This window comes from Micropterus salmoides, unplaced genomic scaffold (assembly GCF_014851395.1).
Source record: "Micropterus salmoides isolate LMB-PRFRI ecotype aquatic unplaced genomic scaffold, ASM1485139v1 Ms_hic_scaffold_2700, whole genome shotgun sequence".
NCBI classification, from domain to species: domain Eukaryota; kingdom Metazoa; phylum Chordata; class Actinopteri; order Centrarchiformes; family Centrarchidae; genus Micropterus; species Micropterus salmoides.
The window spans coordinates 35,308-41,307 of NW_024041930.1; the positions used below are offsets into that span (position 1 = coordinate 35,308).

A 6,000-nucleotide genomic window follows, 5' to 3' on the forward strand; every position below is an offset into this window, starting at 1 on the left:
ATTGTGACCGGTCAAGCAGTGGGCCCAATCAAACAGAAGCAAGTGCTCTATTAAACAGTATGTGGCACCATGCAGGTTTGTTTTTCCAGCAATAAATATTGATGTGAGCTCACCCAAGCATTTTCCTCAAAACATAAGTCAAATCTGGTCCAAGCACTGTAGCTCTGCCATCAACAAAATTAAGGAGTTAAAATGCAATTTACAATTTGTAGCCAGCATTACAGATAAAGTGTGGGACTATACACAATACTCACTGTTGGGAGGCTTCTTTTGTCCTTCCACGTAGAAACTTGTGGCAGCCTGAACCAGCCGGTCCCGTCCCTCCACGGTGGTGAGACGCCTCAGGGACCCCAACAAGGACAGGCTCTCTGCAGCTTCCTCAATGGCAGCTCTAGCCTCTGTTATATCACCGGCCTCACTGATCTTTATGACGTCCAATTCATTAGTAGAAGCAGGCCTTCAAGATACTTTCACTGTTTAGAGAAAATAAAATAAAATACAGACAAAATTCACATACCTTTCTGAGTTTCCACTGCAAATCTGGATCTGCTACCTCTTTGAGAGCGGGTGGTAATGTGGGTGTAGAGCAGAGGTTTTGGTAGAGCCTCTCCGGAAAGAGAAGGCAACACTCCTCCATGCAGCAGCGCCACAGCCATCATAACTCCATAGGTTCTGTAGAGACCTCTGTGTAATGCTGCATAATGGAAATGTAGAACAATACATTTTGCAGTGGTTAACAGGTGGCAAATCTCTGCAGAATAAGGTGTTTATAACTCAAATCTAAAATCTTAATCCGCCAGGAATACAATCAATTTGTTAGAATATGACTTAGATTAATGGCATGTGTGGGTACTAACCGTGGCTGTCCAGGGACAGGTTCTTACTGTGGCCCTGTAAATAGGCTGCTATCTCTGAGAGCAGTCGGAAAAACCCCCGTGTAGGGCCCCCCTCATCCACTGAACCTTCTGCTTGCATGAAGTCATCCATAAATATGACGCTTAATTTGGCCTCTGGATTGAAACTCCTTCTTGTAAAGGCTCGCATGGCACCATCCATTATGTTTTCTCTGCATACATTGATCATATTACTGCTGGGCGTCTCTCCAATCCAGACTTTTGATGCCAGAGTTGTCAGTAAGGTTTTCAGATCTGGTCTAGAACAACAACCACCAGAAACCTTTTTCAGGTGGGACTTGCAACATTCAAAATGTGTATGTAGCACTTTATTGGCCTGATGGCCGCGACTCATTTAATCCATTAATGGAAGTATGAAACTAGCACTTACTCGGTAGTGTCTTTGACATGACTCAAATCCAGGAAGCCAGCAGTGGTATCAGAGGACCCAGATCAGATGTTTTGAGGAGGGGTCTCTTCAGGAACCAGAGTGTCCTGACAAAACACAAACACCTGAGTAAAGACATTACCATTAAATACAACATTACAAAATATAGGCCTACAGCTTGCACTAACGTAAGTGTTTAACATACTTTACCTGGGCGAAGAGGGGACATTTTATAAAACACTGCTGTGTGCTTACCCTTTCCTGCTCAGTTTGCAGACTTTGTATGTATTCCTCATCTTGTCTTGTGAAGTGCACGCCACTCATGTAAATCCTAGAGGAAACATTAAAAATGTAAAAACATTATATTATTAGTTTTATATTCAGTCCCTAGTAAAGACAAAAGCTTACATCAGCATCATCATCTGCTACTTCCACTCTCTCTGTGTCATGAGATTCACGTTCGAGCTGTAAAACATGCTTACTGTTACATTACAATGGCAACAATCGCTTGTCTTAACATTTCAAAAGGAAATTACTTTTGGTTGGGTAATAATTTTGATAAAAAATGTTAATTGGATAATGATAGTGCTGATAACTGTACTTACATCCCTCGCCATTGTATTAGGTCTCTCCAGGCAGTTTTGTGAAGTATGGACCTCCTGTACATCCTTCAAAATACCAGAACGCCCCATTTGTTGGCCAAAGATGCAATATGCCATTATGAAATATACAACAAGCCTAGAAAGAGCTTAAAATGGGTGCCCATATCATCTTGGTCCAGGTTTTGGCCAGAGTTCGAGACCTCTTCTGCATCCTAAAGACACAAAAACAACACGTATTGTTTATTTGATCTGGATGTTTACACTAGAGCCCGACTGATATGGGTTTTTGGGGGCCAATGCAGATTTTAAAGTGAAAAAGAACTGATATTTAGATTTTGAAAAGGATTTGGATAATAGACCGCTTTCTGGTATAAACTACACTTAGAACAGGCCGTTTTCTAAAACCTTTTCCTAATTGGATTATGTTAATAAAATAGATTACGGTCTCAACAACTGAACATTTAAACAACTGCTCATCAATAAATATTTGCTGCTAGAAGGTGGAACTTTTTCAGCCATCTGTAAACAGAAGCAGCATGTGTATTTTACCTTACACATATTGACCATTTTCAATGCAGCATATTCACATCTAGTTTTATCCCCTTACCAGCACTCTTAATTCTATCCAAAGCTACAAGAAACCATTTCTCAACCATATGGCTCTAAAACACACCGTCTACGATACAGTGACCTGCTCTTGAATGTCTCCAATACTACATGACTGTCTACAACCAGGACTTGCAACTTTGAGATTTCATTTCACTATAAATGAAGCTGATGTTTTCTTTTGTGGTTTTTGTGGTGACGCAGTGTTAACAGGGGAGCTGCAAAGCGCCACCTGGTGGGCAATCTATGACACTCATGACATGAGTGATCTAACTCAGTCTTCTTTTTTTAATAGTCATATTGGATGTTATAAACGGCAATTTAAATGTAATTGGATCAGATCGGCTGGCCGATACATTTGTCGGGTTCTAGTTTACGCCCACAATATACTGCTAAAATTATGCCTGCGTTACAGATTTGATGGTGGTAAAAACCAAACAAACAAAAACCATCTTGCTGTTCTCCAACCTGCTCTTCCAGACTCTCCTTTTAAAAAGTAGAGTGAAAGTTGCTATAACATGGTTCAGTTATATGCATCGGTGTTCCAGCGCATCAATAGGAATGAGCCATTACAGATTCAGATGATTAAGACGACATTCAGCTCAGGGTATGATCAGTGTACAGTACCTTTGGGAGTATATATAAAGCTGATCGATTCAGCTCTCTGCTGGCTTTCAGCACAGATGGTGATAGTGGACAAACTTGAAGTCTTGTGGTTTCTTTATGACAATCTACTCTTGCCAACTCAAAATCAGTGTCGCCCACTCTTGGAAACGCATTTCTGAGGACAGCGTTGAACTCCTCAGCAGACAAGGACACTGGCACCTTAACTTTTCTTCTAAGCTTCCGCTACAATGAAAATTGCATAAAGAAAAATCACTACAAGGTATTTGTGAAGCAGTCTCTTCAGAACATACAATGCAGTGTTTCCCTTACTCAGTAGTGTAAATTACAGGCAGACCCATTTTGGATTTTACGTCTGATGCTATGAAGGAAATTGTGGGTGGAAAATTCCAGCAGACGAGCTCCGTCTTTTTAGCGACTTTATAAAACGTGGAAAAAGTTACCGGAGCAGACGCATCCAGGGAGAGAGATGGAGAGAGGCGGAGAGAGGCGGAGAGAGGCGGAGAGAGGCGGAGAGAGGCGGAGAGAGGCGGGGCACGCCGCTGTGTTTGCAGCAGGTGTGTGCGCAAGCGTGAGGAAAAGGGAACTGAAGGGAAAGGGCGCAGATTCAATTATAGTGTAAGCTGTAAAATAAGTGATTAAAATGTCAAATAGAAAATGCCTCCCCACTGCCCAAGTTGTTTGTCTGTGGGAAACACTACAGTGCATATGTAATTAAACATACCTTTTTGTGGGTGGAATGTTTCCATATCAGGATGGAGGAGGAGACCAACTCTGAAAGTTGCAAGTCTTGTTTGCTCCCTTCTCCTCGGTCCTCTGATGGGAGTATTTTGTCTGAACATCCTCAGCCTGAAAAGGTGACAGAAAATGAGAGACCCGGAAATGCAAAGCCAGAAGCCCAGATAGTCAATGTCGCCGGGAAAAAACCCATAACATATCCATAACTAATGGCAAGAGGTAAATTAATGGCAATTAATATTAAGATAGGCCTATTAAATATAATACATGCAAGGTGGCCATTTAGGACATCCTCCCCTGCTTTAATCATAAGATGTACTATGTTAAACTTAAGACGGCGCTCGTCTGCAGAAAGGCAGAGTCCCAGCCTAATAAAGCGCTATTAATCCTTCATCACGGTGTGCCACAACCAAACTGAAAGGAAACAGTTTTGGCTGAACGCAAAAGCATCTCAGATAAATCTGATTTATATGGAAAAATTCAGCTCTTTGCCCCACAAATTTTACCAAATGGATCTACAACTGAGGGCTGACAAACGACAGAATCACCACCATGTAGCTACAGTCGGTGTCTATTCATAGTCGGGGGCCCGGCCAGGGGGGAAAGCTTGAACAGCACAGTTTTTAAACTCACGTGCTGATGTCAGCAAGGTGTCACGTCTTATACAGAGACCTTGCTGTCACTTGACAAAGATTTCACTGCCGTCAATAAATATTTTAAACTGAGCTGCTGAAACATTCGGCGTGAGTGCAGTCCTGCATTTATTAAAACCTTTAACAGCAGAAATGTTTCTATCAAAAGGTGTCATTTGCAGCATTTTTGCTGAGTTAGCTTGCTACATAGTTGGCTAATGTTGGCAAACACTACAACAACACTTCAAGTCTCCCCAATTAAAGTCACTGAGGCGACATCACAGAATATTTCATTAACGCTACTCAAACATGATTTATGTTTATTTATGATTATATTATTAAATCTGTTACTCATGGCACTCACCTAATCTCAAGCATAGATCAAAGAGGCTGCAAATGAGTGGGGGAGGGGAGGCAGTGTTGTGATTGGCTGCAGCTTAACAAGCAATTAAGCAACCTGTAACTGACTTGCACTGGTATTACAACGCTAGAAATCAGCACCAGAAGCTCCACATGTTTAAGGTTATATGCACTTGTTTTAGGTAGTTAAAAATAATTGGAATACAGGCTACCTAATTTATTGTAAGTGTTCTGATGCGCAGTGAGTTAAATGTAAGACATAATCACAAATTGTGTAATTCTAATAACTTACTGAGAATTCAGTATAATCAAAACTGAGTTGAAGCAGCCAAATGTGAGCATCTAATGAGCTCTGATCTAGGCAATGAGTGAGTGTATGAGAGGGAGTCACAGCTTTACAGTTCTATCATGCTGCCTGCAACAGTTGCTCCACTTGGGGGGTTAAACCCAAAGGCCAACCTATTGTAGCCATCAGTGATGCTCTACTAGAGCCATTATCTATTAATGAACTGTTTTCATCACTTTCTTAAACCATCTGTTCAGACGCTTCCATCATATATTAAAGATAGATATCAACATTAAAAAAGTTACCCAATGATGTTATTCTGGCCACCTTAGATGTGGAAAGCCTCTACACAAAGATTTTCCTTGTAAGAGGTCTTGAGTATTATCTGCACAGAGGAAGCACTACCACCCTGTCCATTTATTTGTGAGCTAATTTGGTCCTTAAACTGAACTACTTCTCCTTCATTGGAGATTTCTTCCTACAATGTAAAGGAGCATTGATGAGTTCTACTTTTTGCACTGGAATATGCTCATTTATATGTTTTTGTTTTCACACACATTGTTTTTAAGACTAACAGGAACCCCCTGACCTTAAGTTCTCTGTTGAATATGATCATAAACATTTGTCTTTATTGGATATGATGGAATTATGCAGTGGCAGCCGTATCTCAAAATAAACAGATAAGACTACATTCTGCCTAGCCAGCAGTGCTTATCGAGCTCTGCAATACGGTTTACCCAAGAGTCATTTACGCTCAAATGTCATTCTACTGAGGAACTAATTGATAAGCTGCTGCAATGAAAAAAGAGCTTTCGGGACAGAGCCTACTCTTTACAGTGTATTGATGAGGCTTACCAAAGTGCATTTCAAT

General features: G+C 41.0%; 1 protein-coding gene across 11 annotated transcripts in view; it reads right to left on the bottom strand.

Moving 5' to 3' along the window:
• LOC119919376 (E3 ubiquitin-protein ligase RNF126-like) overlaps positions 1–5,551 on the bottom strand; it is an 18,213-nt gene extending 12,662 nt beyond the window's left edge. For 3 of the 11 annotated variants that reach the window (XR_005447689.1, XR_005447682.1, XR_005447681.1), the window contains exons 1-8: positions 3,838–5,551; positions 1,887–2,095; positions 1,537–1,612; positions 1,285–1,388; positions 858–1,153; positions 518–694; positions 255–423; positions 114–164 (exon numbers count right to left, since the gene is read on the bottom strand). The gene's annotated coding sequence lies outside the window, so the exon portion shown is untranslated. Of the gene's footprint in view, positions 1–113; positions 165–254; positions 474–517; positions 695–857; positions 1,154–1,284; positions 1,389–1,536; positions 1,613–1,886; positions 2,096–3,837 lie in introns of all 11 variants that reach the window. The other 8 variants (XR_005447684.1, XR_005447680.1, XR_005447687.1 and 5 more) reach the window with 7 other exon arrangements.
• Positions 5,552–6,000: the final 449 nt, after the last annotated feature.